Source organism: Populus nigra, chromosome 18 (assembly GCF_951802175.1).
Source record: "Populus nigra chromosome 18, ddPopNigr1.1, whole genome shotgun sequence".
NCBI classification, from domain to species: domain Eukaryota; kingdom Viridiplantae; phylum Streptophyta; class Magnoliopsida; order Malpighiales; family Salicaceae; genus Populus; species Populus nigra.
Genome location: NC_084869.1, coordinates 2074106 through 2099593, shown reverse-complemented (window position 1 = coordinate 2099593; position 25488 = coordinate 2074106). Strand labels below are relative to the sequence as shown.

The following is a 25488-nucleotide window of genomic DNA, read 5'->3' as shown; positions in this document are numbered from 1 at the left end:
ATGCCAAGGATAATTGGTTTACGGCAACCGCTCTGTAAATTTATGAATCTCTGCAATGCATGTGAACATATATGACTGAAATGTGAAAAACTCATATTCATAGCTATTAAACCCAGGGAGGGAGGGATTAGAGCGCATTGCCACCTCTACGAGGCATTCTCTCTCTCACTCAAAACCATAACAAACAAATATCATTTTATTATATTCCTCCCTCTTACACATTTACAAGGAAATCGTGATTTGCGCTGTTTCTGTCTGATTAATTTGCAGTAGTTTCTGCGTTTTCATAGATTAGTGGTTTGATGATAAAAATAATATTTTGTATTTTTTAAAATTTTATTTTTAATGTCAGTATATTAAAATATCTAAAAAATAGTTCTTTTACAAATCTAAATTATTTCATCATGTAACATCATTGATGTTGGTGTTAATACTTTGTTAACAATTGTAAAAGGCTAAAATAAAATAGTATTGTGAAACTATTAAAGTCACCTTGATTCAAGTTTACATCGTTTTCCTTTTCTCTCAGGTATTAATTCTAGACACAAGCAAATTTCATCTGAAATATTAAAGTAATATATATATATATATATATATATATATATATATATATATATATATATAGTTTAATAAAACTATTCTAGGAGTCTCTTCATTTGTCTCAGTTTTTGCGTGTAATTTTCTCTAACCCCACCACTAACCCCCCTCTCTCTCTCCCCTTCTCTCAAACAAGAAAGGAAGGGGAAATTATAAAAAAAGCATATATACATTATTATATATATATATATATATATATTAAAAAAACATAAGAAGATGCTCTTAAACAACCAAACGTAGCTCTTCGCATCCTCTTTTGAAAGTAAACCACACCCAAATAACAGATGTAGCCATAGGCATGCATGCCCCCCACATTGGTAAAGGGTTGGACTCTTAGATTCGTTGCCTATCCTCTTATCTTTAGCTAATAAAAATATTTTTGTAATACATCAAAACATAGCCTCTTTTGAAAGTAAACCACGCCCAAAAGACGAAGGGAGCAAAAGGCATGTCATTCGCATTGTTCAAAATGCTTCTTTTCTTTTGCATAGAACATGAGCAATAGTTGAAGGTCATGTGGAACATTTGTACGAACTTAGATACAGAATATTATATATATGTAATTGTTTGACTAAAGATAGTCGTGCAGGTCATGTGGATTGCCAACAAAATAAAGCAAAGGTATAGTGAAACCACCAGGAAGAACAAGTCACGGATCATTTCATTCATATGGATCATGTTTCTCCTCTGTCAACTAAAGTATACTGTTGCATCGATTGTAAATTTCCAGCCTACTTCCCGATCCAAGTAAACACAGTGCGATTTCTTCGAAGGCCAGTGCACAAAAAGACAGATTTATTCGAAGCTAAATATCAAATATCTCATCAAATTATTGAATTATTTTTTTAATCAATCTTACCATAAGATTATATTGACTTCTAAATCTCAATCGAGATTTTATATTGAGATATTTAATATAAAACATTTATTTCTCTACAAAAAAACCATTATAAAAACAGTATAATTTAGATAAAAACATCGTCAAAAAGCTTTAAAATATACGGAAGTATTTGATTAATTTTTCTTAAGATCCTGAGGGTAAAATTAATATAAATAATTTAATATTTTTGAGGTTTGCTCTTTATTCAAAGGTGGTAATTGGATAATCAGTAGTCTGTGCATGTCTACTAATTGGCTAATTTCCCACGGAGGCTTAGGACTAAAAATAGATGCATACACTCAGATGGATATATTTCAACCTATGATCCATTACTAGAATGTTAATGAACGGAGCATTTGAGGCCGGCACCTAGACTCAATTAAAAAGAAAATTAATATAGGGATTAAAGTGTTTTTATGAAAAAATATGAGGACAATTTTTTTATTAATTAAGAACTTATTTATATAAAAAATATCAAGTTAATATAAAGGTCCTCATAACTTTCTTTGTTTTCAGGATCTCCTTGTTCTTGTGCCCCAAAACCAACACAGATCTGCACATAAATTCATCAACAATGAATACGCAATTTGTGAGAAATAATTGAACAAAAAAACACCCATTTCTTTATTTCGGCAACGACAAAACAAGGAGATGCCAGATCATCGTGTAATTTTGAACAAGTTCAGAATGCAGGACAAACTCTTCACGGTGAAAGCAACAGAAATAATGAGAACAAATACCTTTCTAAACAGATCTACAAGATCAAAAACATGGAAACGCGTATCGGGTAGAAAAAAGGAAGGGAAATTAGTTTTGACAGTAGAGAAGAGAAGATGGTCGGAGGAGACAGATCTTGAAATTTTTTGGCGAGATGAGACGAATCTGACCAGTCAAGAAACTACTTCACAATGTGGTATTTTTTAGAGAAAAAAGAAGAATCAGATCATGTTGGTACTTTTGCTCTGATTTTTAAGGAATCGAGTGAGGATCTGGGAGGTTTGGGATTTTCCTCCAACAGCTTTTTTTTCCCTCTTCACTTGCGGTCGGTGGATAATGGAGCTGAGGTGCGCTGCTGCTTGCATCATGTCTCATACACAGAAAAACTAAAAGGTCGACTGGATCCAAAGCAAACCTCCTTGATCCTTGTCACAAAAATTAAGTGGTTTGATCCATTTCCATAACAGTAGCTGCAAAAAAGTTGATTAAGACTGCATCCACAATTTGGATTTGGGGTGGCAGAGCAGTCCTCCAGCAGCTTCAGTTTCCCTGCAAAAGATAGGTAATGTTATTCATGGTGATAAATGACAGGGGAAAGGGAAGATAGTTCCCGGGGAAAAAAAAAGTTGTAATCTATCTTGAACATACAAGAAGTGCCTGTACCTGCGATCTCCATCAACCACCTAAATCTCAGAAAGAAAAGAAAAGGAATGGATGCCCCAGTGCAACCGCAGCCACAGATCTTGTTTGCTATCTTTTCCGTTGGCAAAAAAAAGCTCAGAATTGCCTGAAGGTATGGTCTGCTATTTCTTTCCTCAATAGTACATGCCATAATCAATCAGTCTGCGATCTCGGTCAAGTAAACTCTTGGCTCTTGAAAATCCTAAATTCAGAAAAAAAAAAAAAACATAAAGAATTCTCACTCAAAAGCCCAAAATTCACTCTTATCACTCCCCACCTGACAGGGGAAAAAAGAACACAGGGAACACAATTATAAGGCAATCACGATGACAGCTTAACCAAATATAAAAGATTTAAACTTTTAAACTTAATGACAAAATTATCTATTTTGTTAGAAAATAAACGTGTTAGAGGTCAAAGTTTTACTGGCTGCTATCAATTATGATGCCATGTTGGAATCGATTTCCATGGCAAGCTTTAGCAATAAAATAATAAATTTAGGGAGATTGAGCATACACAGCAAACCATATATAGATCTTGACAGAACTCACAGCTGACAGCTCCCTGTTCACCTCCTTTTCCCACTGAAAATAAAACTGATAAAACAGCACAGCTAAAGGAGCATGGCATAAGAAAATGACCAAACTCCGGGGAATAGAAAAAACACAGCACCATGATGAACAGCCTGCCAATCTAACCTGTGGAGATATTGATATCTTGAAGCCACGGTTAGAAGTATTAATGCCACTCTCGCTAGAATGAATTTCTGCCATTGCATATCATTGGTTTGTTTACTTCGAAAAAATCAAAAAGAAAGAAAGGGAGGAGAACCTCTGAATTCATCATATCCATAAGCATGGCTTCCAATGCTTCGATTCCAATGTCCTGCTCCTTTCCATACTCTGCCAATTCATTTCATTCAACCAATCAGTTATTAAAACATAGAAATTAGCATGCCCCATCACTGCAACACAAAACTCCTCCACTAGGGAGGAGCTACCAACCAACCAATATAGGTAATAAGAAACAATTAATTCAAAGATCCATTTAAGGAAATAAAAGAAAATTACCAGTCAAAGTCGATAATTTTAATCTCCTTCTGTCTCTCCCCTCCTCCAGGTCGATGTTGCTATTTTTTCTTTGTAATAGAAGAATAATGCCTCTGTACTCAACAAAGCCAAAACCCACGGACCGCCGCCGCAACCCATCTCCCCTGGCAATTCTCATCTCCCTCTAAAAAAAAAAACCCAACTGCCCAGCGCAATTCTGCCATGGCACGCCCAACACCAACATAGCCATTGAACCAGTTACCAACATACCCACCAAACCACGGCATAGCCGTTAACAATGAAACGATCCAGCTGCCAGGATCGGGAAAAAATAAAAGAACACGAAAAGCGACAACTCCGACAGACTCAAGCGATCACAGAAGCCAACGCAACCGTCCAGGTCCACGCCACTAGTAACTCCACCAAAGGCGAAAGTCGCGCAAAAACAAAAGGGAAAGCAACGGAAGGCAAAAAGACTGGACATCCCTCGTTGGATGGCGACGAGAAAAACCGCCCTCATCAACACGCAGAGGAGATGGAGTGGCACCGATCACACACTTAACGCACTGAAACCCACGGACCACCACCACAGCCCATCTCCCCTAGCAATTCTCACCTCTCTCGAGAGAGGGGGAAAAAATAAACACAACCATTGAACCAGTTACCAACATAACCACCAAATCACGGCATAGCCGTCAACAACGAAATGTTCCAGCTGCCAGCAGCCAAAGATGCTGGAAAGATGGCACAAGATCTCAAGAATTGCATTTCTCATGGCGCGGAATATATCATTTGGACAACTCGGATTTTTGAAAGAACTAGTTTCATGTTTTGACAAAGCGGATTAAATCAATGTAGTCGCACTTATAAAAAATTATTTGCTGGAATAGTGTTTTGTGTTTTTTTTTTTTTATTTGTTTAGTTTTTCTTTTCTTTTCAATTCACTCTTTAACAACCCATACTTTTTTTATTTATTTATTTTTTAATTTCATCCTTAACTATTAACTTAACTTGTTTTGGAAATTATACCTCATAGGCTCATACTATTTTTTTGGAAATACCGAAATACAGGTTACTTGGATCTAACACAGACCCGCTGTGTTTTGAATACTCATTGTTTTGGATCTCATTTTCAAATCTCTACCTGGTCTCATTGTTTTGGGCCTGACTTCTCACTGTGATCGTGGGCTTTCAAGAGGAGAAAACCTATGTGTGATCAATGACTTAGCAATTTCAATTGTAATTAGGGTTTGAAGTGAAACTGTCAAGTGTCACCATAATTTGTTAAAAGAATATGGAGATGACTTGAAGGAACTCGAGTTTTCTTGCAGTTTACCTGGACAGCGATATTTCTTAATTTCTTGAGATGAAAGATTGACAACAGTCTATCTTCAGTAATTTTATTCAAAAAAGAACGCGAAAAAAAACATTTTCACAAATATTAATCTTAAATTAAGCATAATTTCCTCCCTTTCCTTAAGTAATATTCTACCTGATCATCTCCCGATACTAAAATCCCCTTTTTCCAGTTTTCAATTCCCCCCTCAATTTCTTTTTTCTCTATGATTAATTTCCAAATAGCTGTTGAATTAAGGGTTACTGAATTTAATTAGAACAGACAACCAAGTTTGATTCAAGGAGATAATTTGTTCTACCTCATCTTTCTTCACCGTCAACATAATTTGTTCAAGGACTTGGGATAAAGAACAACGAGTTTCCTTGCATTAATTCTACTTGGACAATAATATTTCTTAATTTCTTGAGATGAAAAATTGTCTATAGTTTAACAGCAATAATTTTATTTAAAAAATAACTCAAAATTTTACACTGTCAATCTTTTGCTTTACCCAAACCACTTTAGTCATCAAGTCGGTCGATAGCATCTTAAACCGATTTAAATTTAGTGTTTATTTAGTAATGTGGTTGTAATTATTTTTTAAATAACTTTTTGTATTGAAATATATGTCAATGATATTTTTTTATTTTTTAAAAATTATTTTTAATATCAACAAATTAAAACGATTCAAAACAAATAAAATATATTAAATTTTAATAAAAAAATTAATTTTTTAAAAATATAGTCCGCACCGCTCCCCAAAAGATTTCTTAATAACTATGCTTGAAAGACGAAGACAAGGGAACAAACTCCCAAAACTCCAGCTAACTGGCATGCTTCGGTTTGGATAGCATGAATATTCAACTGACCAATGATGGGGAAGTGTGATAGAGATTACAAAACTTTAAAAAAAAAACTAAAAAAATTATCAAGTGCTTGATGAAACTCCGTGTTTCATCAATAAGATAAATATTAAATGGATTATTTAAAGGAGCAAAAGGCAGTTCCTTCGCATTGGTCAAGTACATGATACCCAGCTATAGATTTTTTGTCGGAACGTCTTCATAGAACACGGGCGGGGTTCTAACCAAGGTCGGTGCAATCATCTCGGATCCCAACTGCTCCCACAGACGTCACGATCCCAACTAGATTTTTTATATTAAATTGTATTATAACAATTTTTTATTCTCCTGTGTTATTTTGAAAACGTCTTTTCTTTTTCTCCATCCAGAAAACGTAGAAACGGGAGAGTGCACGCGCACATGCCCATGCCCATGCCCATGCACATGCACATGTTGCTTAAAGAGAAGGAGAAACGCCACTGCGCCATGCAAAATTATAAGTGGGTTGTGTTTTGTTTGAAGATTTTTGGAAAAACAGATTAAAAATTAAAAAAAAAGGCTTTAGTTTTATATCATCATAAAATATTATTTATTTTAATAGTTGTACACCGCTTGAATGTTGATGTTTAAATTATATTTATATTTATTAAAATACAAGATTTTTTTGTGATTGTAATTAAAAAACCATGATGAAAGAATTAAAGATAAAATTATTTATATAGTTCAACTCCAACACGTACAATATTCACTCAATTATTTATATATACTTATATATAAAGTAAAAATTAAAATGGTCTGATCTTGAAATTTTTATTATGAGAAAAAAGATAAAATATTTATCTGCAGCAATAAAGTGGATATAACCAAAAACCAACAGTTGAGGCGCGTATCCATGATGCTATAATAGCCTAAAACAGAGAATTAACAAACGTAATGTCCACGCGTACTTCATGGATGACTACCTTGACGTCGAAGAAGAAGACTTGCAATTAATACGAAAACAATATTATAAAATTTTAAGAACCTCATTTGTATGAACTTAAGCAGCTTCAACTTCTTATTAATTACATGCTTATTTCTGAACAGGGAAGTGCATGGCTTTTGTTGTGTGTGGTCCCGCACCATGTGATGGTGGGACCAACACATTAATTAGTAAAAGACAGCAAGACAAGGTTGTCTTTTTGAATTAATATAGGAGCTGCCACTGTAGATGGCAGTAGCAAAAAAAAGAAAAGAAAAGAGAACAGAGAAAAACAAGAGAAAAGAGAAGAAGAGGCAGCAGAGCAGCCTGTGTTCTTTCTTCGATTTCCAGCTCGTTCACCGTTGGATCGGGTTGAGATTTTAACAGCAGCTTCTAGACACATTCCTCTTCATTCTGGACAGTTGAATCGAAGATTAGTGGTGTGAAAGCTGGCTGTTTGGACAGAAAACGGGGCTGTCAGTTTTGTGAGTTTTTTCTCAAATAATTCTCCTTTAATCTTGTTGTAATCTGAGAATAAGTAGTTCTTGATGATATATATGTTGTAGCCCTTAGTTGAATCTGAGGAAGAATAATTGTGAACCCATTATTTGTGATAATGAAAGTTTTTAGGTGGACTTCGGTCCCGTGGTTTTTCCCGCATCGGGTTTTCCACGTAAAAATCTTTGTGTTGATTTGTGTGATTATTTGCATTATATTTATTCATTGTTTGATTCTGTTTTTTATTGCACAAAGAGGGAAAAAGGATTGGAACTTATGAATTGTGAATTGTATTCCGCTGAATTAATCTAGTTAGTTGTTCCTAGTTTTTCCAATAGCTTTCAGAGTCCCTCTATTGGCTTGGAATCACCAACAACAATATCGCACTCAGATTTCCAGGTGCAAGGAGGAGCGAGATGAGACCATCTCCTCCTTTAGCAGGTAAGGAGTAATATTAGAAAACAGTGAGTATAGGGTTTGTGAATATGGAGATGGGGGTGCATAAGTAGCAAGTGAAGAGTAATATTTTTTGGTTTTGTTTTTATGTTTCAAAACTATTTTAAGGAAACTGCATGGGATCTTGAACTTTTGTCTTATTCTCGATTTCCTTCACAGTCCTTCGTTTTTCAGGTTTTTACAGAACAATAATCCGACTGGCCGAATTCTAAATAATCTTTTTGGGAACCTGGACTGAATCTTAGGGGAGCTTGAATGCACAGAGGTTTTTTTTTATTATTATTAATGCTACTAGTTATTTACTGGTAAAATTATTTTTAATAAATTTAAATAGAATGATAAAATTAATAAATTTTTACCACGGGAACAAGTTAAAAATTAAAAAAATAAAGATTAAATTAAAAATAATTATGATTAAAGAACTAAATTAAAAATAAATAAAAATTTTATAAAAAAGCATGCACAAAACTAAGAAATTAAAAGAAAAAAGAATAATTTTTTTTTGGAGGGTTAAATTTAAAAAGAAAATAAATCCAACAAAAAAAACTTAAAAAAATAAGGACCAAACTTAAAATAATAACACAACATATATAAAATTTGATTGAATGGTAAAATTAAAAATTAATAAAATTTTTAAAAAATCAATGAAACATAATAATATATTTATTATTATAATTTTGTTCGATATTTTGATGAAGAAGACATGGATATTTAAGAGGGATGATTTCTATTTTCTCACATATACAATTTGGATTTATAAAATTCACTGGCCAACAAACAATTTCTGTGAAGCTAAGCTAAGATAAGATTTTTTATAGGATTAGAGAGAGAGAGAGAGAGAGAGAGAGAGGGATTACATTACATTGCCATCTCTCACTCGAAACCATAACAAGCAAATATCATTTTATTATATTCCTCCCTCTTACACAATTTGTGCTGATTCTGTCTGATATTTAGGAGTTTCTGTGTTTTTATAGATTAGCTATTTGATGATGAAAATAATAGTTTGTATTTTTAAAAGAATTATTTTTAATACCACACATTAAAATATCTAAAAATATTTAAAAAATTAATTTTTTTTTTACAAATTTAAATTAAGATTTTTTACAGGATTGGAGAGGAGGGGGGGATTACAGTACAAGCCATTCTCTCTCTTACTCAAAGCCATAACAAACAAACAAATATTATTTTATTATATTCCTCTCTCTTACACACACATTTACCAAGGAATCGTGATGTGCGCTGTTTCTATCTGATTTGTAGGATTTTCCGCGTTTTTTTTAGTTTCATATCTGTTTGGCTGGCTAGAAAATGAAGCAAAATAACTGAAAAGGAGTGGAAATGGCTGCGAATGGACTCTCGAACGTTTAATTTCTTGGTATTAGTGTTTTTTTTTTTAATGAGATTAGACAGAGGACTATTGAATTACATGACGATGACTTCATAGATGATCTGTTTGATGATGAAAACAATATTTTGAATTTTTAAAAAATTTATTTTTTTAATATCAGTATATTAAAATATTCAAAAAATAATTTTAAAAAATGTTTTTTTTGGTACAAATCTAAATTATTTCATCAGGTAACATCATTGATGTTAGTGTGAATACTATGTTAACAATTGTAAAAGGCTAAAATAAAATAGTATTATGATATTAAGGAAGTTAAACTGCACTAAGCATAGATTAAGGATTTATTAACATTCCTAGCAATAGCCAGATTCAATCTGCCCCCTTTAATTTGCTTCCATCCTATTGGGATTTTGCACTCCCATGTCAATGTATTTTGTGAAAGAAAATGTGCGGGCATGGGTCATATCCTAATGATCCTATCCTAGTAAAAAAAATAAAGAAGAAATGTAATGTATTTTTTTAGAATAATGTCTATTGGATTTTTAATTAATTAATTAATTCTTTACTTTATTTAAATCAGATACAGAATATATATATAATTGTTTGAATAAAAGGTAGCCGTGCAGGGCATGTGGATTGCCAACAAAATAAAGGAAAGGTATAGTGAAACAAGCAGGAAGGACAAGTCATGGATCATTTATAATTAGTATACTGTTGCATCGATTGTAAATTTCCAGCCTTCTTCCCGATCCAAGTAAACACAGTGCAATTTCTTCGAAGGCCAGTGCACAAAAAGACAGATTTATTCGAAGCTATATATCAAATATCTCATCAAATTATTGAATTATTATCAACTTTATATCCAAATTATTTTCTTAATCAATCTTACCATTACATTATATTGACTTCTCAATCAAGATTTTATATTGAGATATTTAATATAAAACATTAATTCCTCTACAAAAAGACCATTTTAAAAACAGTATAATTTAGATAAAAACATCGTCAGAAAGCTTTAAAATATATATGGAAGTATTTGATTAATTTTTCTTAAGATCCTGAGGGTAAAATTGATATAAATAACCAAAAAAAAAAATAAAGTGGCCACGCAATAAATTGATAATAGAAAAACCCATGCCAATTAGTAAAGTAAAAAAAAAAAAGCATTAAAGAAAAAGCCCACAATTCCTTATCTGCGTTGACGATTTTAATTGAAGATATTAGTCTAACTCCAACACAAAATTCGCACCATAAAAAGTACAGACTAAAATGGTCTGATCTCGAATTTTTTTATTATGAGAAAACAGACCAAATATTTATCTGTAGCAATACAATTGATAAAACCAAAAACAAACTTCATGGATTGCTGCCTTGATGAATCTGCATTTAATTAATACGAAAACATTAATATTGGAAAATTAGAAGGATCTCATTGTATTGTATGAATCTTAATCAGCTTAAACTTCTTATTGCATGCTACCTCCTTATTTCCCAGCATGGACGCTCCTTTCTGCATTTCAACGTCCACCTCCAGCATGGACGCTCCTTTCTGGCATTTCAACATCCACCTCAAATCTCACGGAGCACTTTCGGCTCTTGAAGAATACATAAACGACGATAGTAAGGAGCATGACGAGGACACCAGCAAGTCCTCCTTTAGCAGCTGAGGAGTAGCCTTCTGTGGCCGAGTCTTGTGCAGGGGGGTGTGGCATGTAACCATCCATGGCTTAAAACTACAAAAAGGAATGGTTAATTAGAAGAAAATAAAAGCAGATATGTCTCAAGTGAGATTAGAAAGAGATCGCATTGATACTATTACCAAATTTGAGGAGGAGACAAGTTAGCAGAGCAAGAGTGGATGCTTAATTTTGTGAATAAGGAGATGTAAATGTGTATAACAAGGAGAAAGTTTGTGTGCTCTTAAATAGAACTGACTTGGTGTTTTTGTGGCACAACTTGGTGTTGTAGTAGCAGAACTTGGTGTTTTTGTGGCAGAACTTGGTGTTGTAGCAGGAGAACTTGGTGTCTTGGTGCTGTAGTAGCAGAACTTGGTGTTTTTGTGGCAGAACTTGGTGTTGTAGCAGGAGAACTTGGTGTCTTGGTGCTGTAGTAGCAGAACTTGGTGTTTTTGTGGCAGAACTTGGTGTTGTAGCAGGAGAACTTGGTGTCTTGGTGCTGTAGTAGCAGAACTTGGTGTTTTTGTGGCAGAACTTGGTGTTGTAGCAGGAGAACTTGGTGTCTTGGTGCTGTAGTAGCAGAACTTGGTGTTTTTGTGGCAGAACTTGGTGTTGTAGCAGGAGAACTTGGTGTCTTGGTGCTGTAGTAGCAGAACTTGGTGTTTTTGTGGCAGAACTTGGTGTTGTAGTAGCAGAACTTGGTAATTTTGTGTGCTCTTAAATAGAACTGGTGATGCCTTGGTGTTTTTGTGGCAAAACTGGTTTTCGTGCTCTTAAAGGAATGATTAATTAGAGAGAAAAAAATCAGCAATGTCTGAAGTGAGATTAGAAAGAGATCGTGTTGATAGCATTACCAAATTTGAGAGAGAAACAGAGGAGGAGGTAATTCGAGGAGCAAGAGAATACGGTTTAAATAGAAGTGTGGGGGTGGTATGGTAGTCCCGACTCCCGAGACTCAGTGTGGTCGTCGGCTTAAAAGCATGCCGTCCCTTTATCACGTCTACCCCACCAAACAAAGGAAGAGGGAAAGGGAGGGGACGGAGGATCTGTACTGTTATGACAGAAAAACATTGTTCCGCTTAAAAGTTTTGCATCCTTTTATCTTTTTCTTTGGTTAGGCAATAATAATCTTGAGAGGCTAACATGTGTTTTTTACAAGGGCCTACCCTTGTAGGAAAAATCATTTTGAAACTAAGACAAACTAAACTGAAAATAAATGTTAATTGCATAATAATGAGTAAAAAATATTCAGGATGCAAATTATAATTATAATTAAATTTAGTTAAGATTACACCTTTTAGTCCAAATAATTTTAGCCTACTGAGTTTTTAGTCAAAATAATTTTAGCTTTGGTCTTCATGTACAATGGTAACCCTCCAAAAATTAACAATACCATGTATTTATATGAATGTGTCTTTTTTATTCAATAAAAAAAAATTCTCAATCAATATTTATACTAATTAAAATTGCAATACCGAAAAATCAATAATAAAAATTGAATTTTATTTTCAAATAATTTTACAAAGACATCCTATGCAACTAGCTTTTTAGCATCAACAAGAATCTATACAAACTAGCTAGATGAGCAAGCAAAGGGGTCCACAGCATCCAAATCCACGCCTTCTGATTTCTTTTCCTATTGTATTGTTCCTAATCATGTCCACATGTATCCATTTAACTTAATTTAGTTGTTTTAAATAATATATATATATATATATATATATATATATATATATATATATATATATATAAAGAAAAAACTACTTGGCTCTGTTTGTATTTTACATTCAAACTACGGCAAAGTCAATAATCTCTTAATTTTATGAATAAGGAGATGTTGTTATGCCTGATGACATTATTTTTATTAAAAGAAAAGGAATGGAGTTATTATGCCAATACACAAACAATTCATGATTTTAATGTTTTAATATATAGATTTGAAGTTTTAATTAAGCAGTAAATTGATAATAAAAAAACCCCACTCCAAGTAAAGTAAGAAAAAAAAGAATTAAAGAAAAAAACCCAAAATTCCTTATCTGCTTTGACGATTTTAATTGAAGATATTAAGTTTTACTCCAACACAAAATTCACACGCACACATATATAAAAAGTACAAATTAAAATGGTATGATCTAAAAATTTTTATTATGAGAAAGGCAGCAATACAGTAGATATAACTAAAAAGCAACTGTCGAGGCGCCCGACTACTTCATGGATTGCTACCTTGACGAAGAAGAAAACCTGCAATTAATACGAAAACATTAATATTGAAAGATTAGAAGAATCTCATTTGTATGAATCTTAATCAGCTACAACTTCTTAATAATTACATGCTACCTACCTTGATTTTGAGTCTTTAACTACGAAGGGCTTTGGTTTTGCGTTTTTTTATTCTTCTAAACAGGGTAAAAAAATCGTAACATTCATATTGGAAAATTAGAAGAATCTCATTGTATGAATCTTATTACGCACATGCTACCTCCTTATTTCCCAGCATGGACGCTCCTTTCTGGCATTTCAACATCCACCTCCAATTTCATGGAGCAGTTTCGGCACTTGAAGAATACATAAAATACGATAGCAAGAAGGAGCATGACGAGGACACCAGCAAGTCCTCCTTTAGCAGCTGAGGAGTAGCCTGCTGTGGCCGAGTCTTGTGCAGGGGGGTGTAGGATGTAACCATCCATGGCTTAAAATTAACTACAAAAAGGAATGATTAATTAGAAGAAAGTAAAAGCAGTAATGTCTCAAGTGAGATTAGACAGAGATCTCATCGATAATATTACCAAATTTGAGGAGGAAATACAGGAGGAGACAAGTTAGCAGAGCAAGAGTGGATGATTTGGGTGCTCTTATATAAAGGAGGTGACGCCTTGGTGTTTCCGTGTGCTCCTAATCAGATCTGGTGATGTCTTCGTGTTTTTGTGGCATTTTTTAAAGTACTTGTTTTTTTTTTAAATATATATTTTAAAAAAATTAAAAAATATATATTTTTTAAATTAATATATATTTTTATAAAAATATTATTTTAATATATTTTTCGATAAAAATATTTCTAAAGGAATCCTTACCAACGGAGTTGGTAAGAAAGAATGAATAAGAACCGATGATGTCTTGGTTTTTGTGCCATGTCGGCAAGTCTCGGTGTTTTTGTTGGTTATACCTCGGTGTTGGTGCACTGTTTTTTATGGACATATTAGTAAAAGGGGTTAACATCTCAAATAATCATGGGTTCGAGGTAGTAAAGGCTCTGGTTTTGCGTTTTTTTATTCTTCTAAACAGTGATCCTCCGTTCCCTTCGTTCCACTATTCCTTTGTGTTGATGAGGTTGTAAAGGCTGTTTCCACTTGGAAAACTTTGGGTTGGACGCAAAGATCACCCTTTTATTTTATTTTTCAGCGCCTTTGTCAGTTATCTTACCACGTAGACACCTTCTGGACCCCACGGATCTCGACTCCCTCCACTCATCAACACCCACCTAACCGACTCCTCCAATCTCAGTTACCGCACTGGATCCCTCCACCTAAACCCATCCTTTGATAATTCCGCCGAAATTCTTCTAATCGTGGCCCCTCTGGAAAGGTATCCAAGTTCCGCCCCTCCATAAAATTACCACGAAACCCTTTATTTTTTTCTCTTTTTGATTGATTTCTAAATAAATTGTATGTTTATATTTGAATGCTAAACTAGACAGATGGCATGTGATTTTCTGTGGATTGGTTTGATTTTTTTCTAGAGAAGTGTTATTATTGAATTTAAAAAAATAAATTCACAACTCAACATCATAAAAAAAAACTAAAAAAATAATTATCGTTTATTAGGCTGTCTTAGAAATAGGAAAGTCTTTTAAAAAAGACATTAGTCATTATGAGAAAGGGCAACGTTAGAAGATATTTTTATATTTTCTTTGCACAATGTGATTATTTAATTTTCCTTGAAAGATAACAAATTAAGTTGGGTTATTGAGTTTCTTTTTTTTATCTGACTAGATTTACGTCCCATTTGTTTTTGTGTTTTAAAAGTGTTTTTGAAAAAAATTAAATTTTTTTTATTTTTTTGTTTTAAATTAATATTTTTTTGTTTTTTTAGATCATTTTAATGCACTGATATCAAAAATAATTTTAAAAAATAAAAAAAATATTATTTTAATATATTTTTAAATAAAAAATATTTTAAAAAATAATTACAATCACATTCACTTTAAATTTTTTTAAAAAAGTAAGTTACTTCACTCCCCCTCTGCCTTGGTTGTCTTCGATTTAAGATTTTTTTTTTTATCATTATTGAGGACAGTAGGATAATTTGCTGGTAGGCAAATCTAGGCGTTGTTGCATAGTTGTGACCGGTGAGGCGCATGTTAATGCTTTTTTATTTATTTTAATGTTGCCTTGAAAAATATGAATCATGGAAAATGAAAATGTAAGTATTAAGGTCTGTTTGTTGTAGATGAAACTCGCTGGATTTAGGTCTTCCTTTAGGAGCCATCCCCAAAAGAATGTCACCCTGGAAACCTGTAATTTTTTAGATTCGTTTTACTTTAGGAAGATGGAAAGGAAAGTTGTTAATCCTTGCAAGGCACATATGTTTGTTAAAAAGTGTTTTTTAGGAGTTGGATCTTGACCCAAGGTATAAATAAAACTTTGCTTTTCAAATAGTTACGGAGATTGGATGATCAAAATAAAGGAGGGTGACAGAATATTGTTTCTCAAAAGTATCATCCCCTCGAGGAGAATGGACCACCAATCCACCTCTCTTTAATCAATCTCTCTCATATACATGGAATGGTATTTATTCAATCATCCACAATGAGGATCAAGTTTCGACAGCCTTGAAGAATAATTAATTGCTGTTATAATATTGGGAATGGGAAAATGGTGAGTTTTTGGTCAAATTGTTGGCTTGAAAATGGTCCTCTGAAGACTCAATTTCCTCGGCGAGCTCATGTTGCAGATATGGGGTACTAGAGCAATGGCTGTTTACACATATTTTTCATTGCTATTACAAGAAAAAATGGATGGAGGGGGAGAAGTTGAAAGAATGATGAAAGTGAAGGGGGTAATTAATACAAATCAAGTTTCGGGATGAAGCCAAGAGAAGAAAGGAAACATTAATTAAAGAAAGGATAGGGGGAAGAGCTGATACTGGACTTTTGATCGGCAGTCCAATGCGCTAGATAGTCTTGGGTCAGATAGTGTTTTTAAAATTTTTTGATTTTTTTTTTGTTTTGGGATATTTGATATGTTAATATTAAAAATTAATTTTAAAAAAATATTACTACCATTATTGCATCTTGCATCTACACTAGCATAAAACTCTCTTCTATGGAAACATTTTTGGTGTTGGATAATGTGAGATTACTTCACAATTGGAAAGAAACATTTCTTTGCGCACAAGTAAGAATCTGACCTGAAAAAAATATTGCAAGGCTTAGCAATTTCAATTGCATTTAGGGTTTGAAGTAAAACTGGCACCATAATTTGTTAAAGAACATGGAGGTGACTTGAGGGAACTCGAGTTTTCTTGCATTTTACTTGGACATTAATATTTCTTAATTTCTTGAGATGGAAGATTGAAAACAGTCTATCATCAGTAATTTTATTCAAAAAAGAACCAAAAAGAAAAACTATCTTTTTCATATGGTTAGATCAAGATGGCACAACGGGACTGGATAAGGAGGGGCGACTGCATTTTGGATAGCCATGCATTGACCGGTGATTGTTGCTTTAGGAGATCGACCTGACCTGACATGCATTTCAATCATGCTCCAACCACATCCAAACAGGACTCTTCGTCCATAATGATTGGCTCCAACAAAGGGAGCACAAGGCATGTCCCACGCATTGGTCAAGTATATATGCAGCATCTAACTAGATTTTCTGCCGGCGCTCCACTGCGGGTATTAATTCCAATGTTTAACTAAGAACGCAGCAAAATCAAAAAGCTTTTTTTATTTCATAGAACATGAGCAAGGTTGGAAAGCGAAGCAACATATCAGTTTTATGAGTTGCTTCAGATCCTTTAAAGCAATTACATGTCTCATACACAGAAAAACCAAAAGGTTGTCTGGATCCAAAATAAACCTACTTGGTCCTTGTCACAAAAATGAAGTGGTTTGATCCGTCACCATAACAGTAGCTGTCAAAAAGTTGATGAAGACCACGGCTGCATCCACAATCTGGATCTGGAGTGGCAGTGCAGTCCTCCAGCAGCTTCAGTTTCCCTGCAAAAGATAGTTAAGGTCATTCATAGTGATAAATGACAGGAGCAAGGGAAGATAGTTCCTGGGGGCAAAAAAGTTGTGATCTATCTTGAACATAGAAGAAGTGCCTGCACCTGCAATCCCCATCAACCAACTAAATCTCAGAAAGAAAAGAAAAGGAATGGATGCCCCAGTGCAACAGCAGCCACAGATCACGTTTGCTATCTTTTCCGTTGGCAAAAAAAAATAGCCACAGAATAGCCTGAAGGCTTATAGGGAACATAATTATAAGGCAATCACGATGACAGCTTAACCAATTAAAAAAGATTGAAACTTTTCAACTTAAATGACAAAATTATCGATTTTGTTAGAAAATAAAACGTGTTAGAGGTCAAAGTATTGCTGGCTGCTATCAATTATGATGCCATGTCGGAATCGATTTCCATGGCAAACTTTAGCAGATAAAATAATAATTTAGGGAGATTAAGCATACACAGCAAAGCATATATAGATCTAGATAGAATTCACAGCTTCCTGTTCACCTTTTTCTCCACTGAAAATAAAACTGATCGAGGTAAGAATCCAAAACAGCACAACTAAAGGAGCAGAGCATAAGAACATGACCAAACTCCAGGGAAGAGAAAAAAAACACAGCACCATGATGATCGAACAGCCAGGCTAGCCAGCCAACCTAACCTGTGGAGATATTAATATGTTGAGGCGATGGTTAGAAGTATTAAGGCCATTCTCGCTAGAATGAATTTCAGCCATTGCATATCATTGGTTTGTTTACTTCGACAAAATCAAAAAGAAAGAAAGGGAGGAGCACCTCTAAATTCATCATCCATAAGCATGGCTTGCAATGTTTCGATTCCCATGTCCTGCTCCTTTCCATAGTCTGCCAATTCATTTCATTCAACCAATCAGTTACTAAAACATAGATATTAGCATGCCCCATCACTGCAACACAACACTCCTCCACTGGGGAGGACCGTTCAACCAACCAATATAGGTAATAATATACAATTAATTCAAAGATCCATTTAAGAAAATCAAAGAAAATTACCGGTCAAGGTCGACAATTTTAATCTCCTTCTGTCTCTCCCTTCCTCCAGGGCGTGGTTGCTATTTTTTCTTTGTAATAGAAGATTAATGCCTCTGTACTCAACAAAGCGAAAACCCACGGACCACCACCGCAACCCATCTCCCCTTGCAGTTCTCACCACCCACTCAAAAAAAAAAACAAAACACAACCATTGAACCAGTTACCAATAAAACCACCAAACCACGGCATAGCCGTTAACAACAACGAAACGATCCAGCTGCCAGGAGCCAAAAATAAAAAGAACACGAAAAGCGAAAACTCCGACAGACTCAAGCGATCACGACAATCAACGCAACCGTCCAGGACCACGCTGCTAGTAACTCCACCGGAGGCGGAAGGCGCGCGAAAACAATAGCGAAAGCAACAGAAGGCAGAAAGACTGTATAGAGGCGAGAAAAACCGCCCTCATCAACGCGCATAGGAGATGGAGTTGGCACCGGTCCGACACTCAACGCCCTGAAACACCATGGGTTTGGCATAGAGTGGGATCTGCGATCGATTTAGCAAAGAGTTTGACTGTGACTGCTGTGCGAGGTGAGTGATTGTTTTATGGACGACTTTCTTTTCGTTAAAAAGACACTGTAATAAAATGGAAGCTCCAAAAGCGGGCCCCAGCAGATTAGAAACTTACCACTACCAGTAAGTCCACACTGATTTATTACAGTGGCAACGCAGTAAATTGATAATAATAAAAAAAACCCACTCCAAGTAAAGTAAAAAAGGAAGAAGAATTAAAGAAAAAAACCCAAAATGCCTTATCTGCTTTGACGATTTTAATTGAAGATAGTAAGTTTAACTCCAACACAAAATACACACACACACACACACACACACAATACAAATTAAATTGGTCTGATCTTAAATTTTCTATTATGAAAAAGACAGCAATACAGTAGATATAACTATGGTTGAGGCGCCCGAGTACTTCATGGATTGCTACCTTGACGTCACAGAAGAGGACCTGCAATTAATACGAAAACAATATTGGAAGATTAGAAGAATCTCATTTATATGAATCTTTATTGGGTTCAACTTCTTATTACACGGTACGGTACCCACTTAATTCCCAGCATGGCCGCTCCTTTCTTGCATTTCAACATCAATCACTCCAACAACCTTCACCTGGCAGTTTCGGCGCTTGAAGAATACATAAACGACGATAGTAAGGAGCATGACAAGGACACCAGCAACTCCTCCTTTAGCAGCTGAGGAGTACCCTCCGGTGGCCGAGTCTTGTGCAGGGGGGTGTAGGGTGTAACCCTCCATGACTGATCAAAACTACAAAAAGGAATGATTAACTAGAGGGAAAAAATCAGTAATTAATGTCTCAAGTGAGATTAGAAAGAGATAGTATTGATAGCATTACCAAATTTGAGGAAGAAAGAGGAGGGGATACGCTAGCAGAGCAAGGAGCAGATGCTTAATTTTGTGAATAAGGAGATGTATGCATACCAAGGAGGGAGCCCGCCTCCTCTTAAATAGAACTGGTTGATTGTTGTAGTCAGATGGTGCAGGACGTCATTTTGAGTCTTTAACAAGGAAGGGTTTTGGTGTCCCTCCTCTCTCTCTCTTTTTTTTTTTTTTTTTTTTATATATTATTAATGTGGTGTTTGGAATAACTAACTTGTATGAATGTATATTCATTAATTTTATAGATTTTAAAATTAATAATTATTCTAGTAAATTTTAGATTTGTGAAATTTAAAATAATAATTTTTAAAAAATAAATATAAAATTTAACTAATTGAGGTATAAAATTATATTTTTTTATTTTTTATTTGTTGTCGTATATCTTCTGGACCCCACGGTTCTCTACTTCCTCCCGTCATCAACACCCACCTAACAAAGGATCCCTCCACCTCCTCCTCCTCCTCAACCAAAATGGCTAAATCCATCCTATATAATAATTCCTCCAAAATTTTTCTAATCGTGCCGCCTCCGAAAAGGTTTCCAAGTTCCGGCCCTCCATAAATTGTATGTTTATATTTGCATGCTAAACTACATGGAGAGCCCACGTTTCACTGAAGGTAAGCTAATTTTTTTCTACAGCGTAAAACAATAATATCTAAGAGCTATTATTGAATTTTAAAGAAAAAAAATTCACAACTCAACACCATAGAGAAAAAGCTAAAAAATTAATAATTATCAATCTACTAGAAAAAAAATATAAAAAAATAAAATAAAAAAATCAATAAAATAATATTAAAAGATAAAACACTAGCAAAATCAAGTGAGGTTATCAAAACTTGCAAGTAAAATAAAACGATGATCGTTATTTGATGGGTGGTTCGCACACTATTGCAAACCTATTATTTTTTTATCGTAAAAAAAAATATTAAGATGATTCATATTTTTTTTTTAAAAAATTCAAAATTATGATCATCAACTCGAGATCTAAAAATATTAAAAACACAATGAAAAAAATAGTTAAGTTAAATTTAGTGAATTTGCTAAACTTATGACTCGAAATATAATACCAGAATAATCAAATAAAAAAATAATTTAATTAAAAAAAATATGTAATATCTCAAGTGAGATTAGAAAAGGATAGTATTGATAACATTACCAAATTTAAGAAAAAAACAGAGGAGGTGGTAATTAGCACAGTAAGAGTATACGGTTTAAATATAGAGTCCATGTCCGTTTAAGAACTTGTTTGAGTGTGGTTGATTTTTAAAGTGGTTTTTATGTTAAAATATATTAAAATAATATATTTTTTATTTTTTAAAATCAATATATCCAAAAAATGCAAAACATAAAAAAAAATTTTTAAAAAAAATAAATTTTTTTTAAATTAAATTATTTTAAAATAAAAGTTAACTCACGTTTTCAAATGCTTTCTAAATAGAACTGGTTGGCGCAGCAAGGTATTCCAAATCTATGTTAATTTTTATGTTTTAAAAATATTTTTAAATTTTTTAAATTAATATTTTTTATGTTTTAAAAATATTTTGATACATTAATATTAAAAGTATTTTTTAAAGAATAAAAAAAATATTATTTTATTATATTTTTAAATAAAAAATACTTCACACCTGGTCACAAAAACTGCCGAAACTGTACAAGTCCAGGGCCACGGTTTTGCCTTTCTTTATTATTTTTTTGTCGTAACAGTGATCCTCCGTCCCCTTCCTTTTCCTCTTTATTTGTTCGATGAGGTGGACTGGAGAACGGGACGACATTTTGAGTCGTGACAAGGGAGGGCTTCGGTTTTGCCTTTTTTTTTTTATTATTATTATTTTGTCGTAACGGTGATCCTCCGTCCCCTTCCTTTTCCTCTGCCTTTGTTTGACGAGGTAGACGGGAGAACGGGACGACATTTTGAGTCCTGACAAGGGAGGGCTTCGGTTTTCGGTTTTGCATTTTTTTATTCCTTTTCGTCATAAGTGGATCGACCCTCCGTTCCTGTCTTTCTCCTGTCATAAGTAGAACTTGATGTTAACACTTAGGATAGTGTGGGATTGAGGCGAAGAACACCCTTTTATCGTTGAAATTTTCAACGACTTTGCCATTTATCTTTCCACGAAAACACCTTCTGTACCCCCACGGATCTCGGCTCCTACCACTCATCAACACCCACCTAACCGACTCCTCCAATCTCAGTTACCGCACTGGATCCCTCCACCTAAATCCTTCCTTTGATCATTCCGCCAAAAGTCTTCTTTCTAATCGTGGCCCCTCTGGAAAGGTTTCCAGGTTCCGCCCCTCCGCAAATTACTACGAAACCCTTTATTTATTTATTTATTTATTTTTCTTTCACAGAGCATGAGCGGGGCTGTGACCAGGGTTGGTGTGACCAGCTCGGATCACAACTGGTGCCACAGACATCGTTATCCCGTAGTCAAAAAAGACATCTAGTAAAAGATACGGGGTTTTCATTGTACACTGATTACTTCTTTTTTTTCAGACTATTTAACAAGCAATTAATTTTAAATTTTTATGGGAAAATAAGATTAAAAAAAAGAGATCGAATTGCAATTAATTTTAAGTTTTTATGGAAAAATAAGATTAAAAAAAAGAGATCGAATTGAAAAACACTATAAACATGAGTGACATATCATAAATTTTTAAAAATTATATTTTAATACAAGGATTTATTTTTGTTATTTTTTATTCCTAATTGAGAGAGAAAAGACTAGATTTCAACAATAATAAAAAAATTTTGTTGATATGGATTTAGATCATTAAAATAAAAAAAATATGTCAAATTATTTAATTTAATAAGAGGAGTGCATATTAAGTATTTTTGTATTTTAAATATTTGTGAATAAACATATTTGAACTTAGATTGATTTTTTATTCTGAGTTGAGTTTGGTTTTTTTGGTGTTTTTTTTTAAAAGGTTATGAATGAGTTTTTTATGATTTATATAATATTTTTAAAGGTATTTTAGGTAAAAAAAAATGATGCAAAATATAGATTTTTGATTTTTTTAGCTATTAAAATAGATAAAATCTAGGCAAAAATGTACAATGCATCATTTATTACTGGCGTAAATGTTAGATCCAGATACCTGGGTTTGATACAGATACCGTACCTAGTACGCTTGGTCTGTCGTTACTTTACAAAGACAAGCCATCAGATTCGTCCTTTCACTGTTTATTGCATCTTTTGAAAGAATAACAGCTCGCAACAGACTTCGGTAGCAAAAAAAAAAAACAAACGTGTCATTTTTCTTTCCAGTCGTTGAGTATCTATCCTAATTGGTTAAGTCCGTTAGTACCTGCCCAGATTTTTGGCCGGCGGTCCACTGCGGCTTGGGACATAGACAAGAACGCAGCCAAATCAAATTGACGATAGAAAAACCCACTCCAAGTAAAGTAAAAAAAATGAATTAAAGAAAAAACCCACAATTCCTCATCTGCTTTGACGATTTTAATTGAAGATATTGGTTTAATGCAAACACAAAATTCACACGGTATATATATATAACGTGTCCCCAGAAACAATTTTGGTGTTAGATAATGTGAGAAATTAATTCACAATTGGAGGAAGGATCAGGAATGGGTTTCTTTAACCAATAAGTGGCAAATTAATATCAAAAACAAATCCTTTGAATTTGAATTATAAGACACATTTATTCGTGCACGGTAAGAATTGACCTGTAAAAACATTGCAAATCTCAATTGCAACTAGGAAGAGAAGTAAACTGTCAACATAATTTGTTCAATAATATGAAGATAACTTAAAGGATAAGGAGTTTTCTTGCATTCTACTTGGACAATAATATTTCTTAATTTCCTGAGATGAAAAATTGACTATTGTTTAACAGCAGTAATTTTATTTAAAAAATAACCCAAAATTTCTTTTCACTAATATTAATCTTAAAGCATAATTTCCTCCCTCTCCTGAATAATCTTCTACCTGTTCATCCCCAAGTTAAAAAAGAAATCCTCTTGTTTTCAATCTTCTATTTGCCCTCTATATTTATTTTCCTCTTTGGTTATTGTCGAAATTGTTGTTTAATGAGTGGCATCGAGCTGAGCAAAAAAAATTTCTAATATAAACTAAATATTTAAGCAACACTAGTATTTTTATAAAAACAAAACAAAATTGAAATTGGGGTTATTGATTTGATGAAGCTTAATAAATTTGATTAATTTAATAATATAAGTAAAAAATCATGAACTATTGATAAGCTGAACTAAACAAAATAATTGTCCATCATTAATTGTCTCAGTTACCGCACTGGATCCCTCCTCCTCCTCCTCCACCAAAATGGCTAAATCCATCCTATATAATAATTCCTCCAAAATTTTTCTAATCGTGCCGCCCCTCCATAAAACTATCACGAAACCCTTTATTTTCATTCTTTTTTGGCTTTTGGATTGATTGCTAGATAAATTGTGTGTTTATATTTGCATGCTAAACTATATAGATAGCACTAGTTTCACTGCAGGCCAAGCTGATCTTTTTCTGCAGTGTAAAAAAATTGCTATTATTGAATTTTAAAGAATAAAAAAAAACATGACTATATTATAAAAAAAAAAAGTTAAAAAAATAATACTTATCAATTTTGTAGAACAAAAATATAGAAGGATAAAATAAAAAAAATCAATTAAAGAAATATTAAAAAACAAAGCACTAGCAGAACCAAGTGGGGTTATCAAAACCCGCCAGCAGAACCAAATAGACGATTATTATTTGATAAGTGTCTCGCGCAATACTATGAATCTATTATTTTTTTTATCTTAAAAAAGATATCGAGATGATTTATATTTAAAAAAAATCCAAGATTATGGTCATCAACTTGAGATTAAAAAATATTAAAAAACAATGAAAAAAATGATTGAGTCAAATCTAGTAAATCTATTGAACCCATGACTCGAGAGTATACAGTTTAAATATAGAGGAAATCCGTGTCCATTTAAGAGTTTGGTTAAGAGTATAGTTGTGATTGATTTTTAAAGTGTTTTTTTATTCTGAAATATATTGAAATAATACTTTTTTATTTTTAAAATATTATTTTTGATATCAGTTGATCAAAATAATCTAAAAACAAAAAAAAATTATTAATTTAAAACAAAAAAATAAAAAATTTTATTTTTTTTAAAAACGCTTTTGAAATATAAAAACAAACATAGTCTTAGAACTAGTTGGTGTGACAGGGTATTTGGACTCTATATTAATTTTTATGTTTTAAAAATATTTTAAAAAAAAATTTAATTTTTTTAAATTAATATTTTTTGTGTTTTTAAAATATTTTGATATGATAATATTAAAAATATTATTTTAAAATAAAAAATATTATTTTAAATAAAAAATACTTTTAAAAAATAATCACTTCACCACATAAACAATACAAGTCTAGGCACGGTTTTGTGTTGTTTTTTTTGTTTTTCGCAACAGTGATGCTCCGTCCCCTCCCTTTGTTTGATGAGGTAGACGTGAGAACGGGACGCCATTTTGAGTCTTAGGGAAGAGGGCTTCGGTTTTCGACTTTGCCATATATCTTACAACGTAGACACCTTCTGGACCCCACGGATCTCGACTCCCATCACTCATCAACACCCACCTAACCGACTCCTCCAATCTCAGTTACCGCACTGGATCCCTCCACCTCTTCCTCCACCTAAATCCATCCTTTGATAATTCCGCCAAAATTCTTCTAATCGTGGCCCCTCTGGGAAGGCATCCAAGT

General features: G+C 33.4%; 2 long non-coding RNA genes across 3 annotated transcripts; both read right to left on the bottom strand.

Moving 5' to 3' along the window:
• Positions 1–2077: 2077 nt before the first annotated feature.
• On the bottom strand, positions 2078–4833 carry LOC133677974 (uncharacterized). Its single transcript, XR_009835876.1, has 3 exons — positions 3946–4833; positions 2858–3777; positions 2078–2743 (listed from the first exon to the last, which is right to left on the bottom strand). It is a non-coding gene; the product is annotated as an uncharacterized LOC133677974 (long non-coding RNA).
• Positions 4834–16977: 12144 nt separating this feature from the next.
• Positions 16978–19061, bottom strand: LOC133677975 (uncharacterized). 2 transcript variants are annotated; one of them, XR_009835878.1, is made up of 4 exons: positions 18310–19061; positions 18073–18141; positions 17786–17939; positions 16978–17264 (listed from the first exon to the last, which is right to left on the bottom strand). It is a non-coding gene; the product is annotated as an uncharacterized LOC133677975 (long non-coding RNA). The 2 variants fall into 2 exon arrangements; XR_009835877.1 differs by having other exon boundaries at positions 16978–17939; positions 18310–19055.
• Between the last annotated feature and the right edge of the window lie 6427 nt (positions 19062–25488).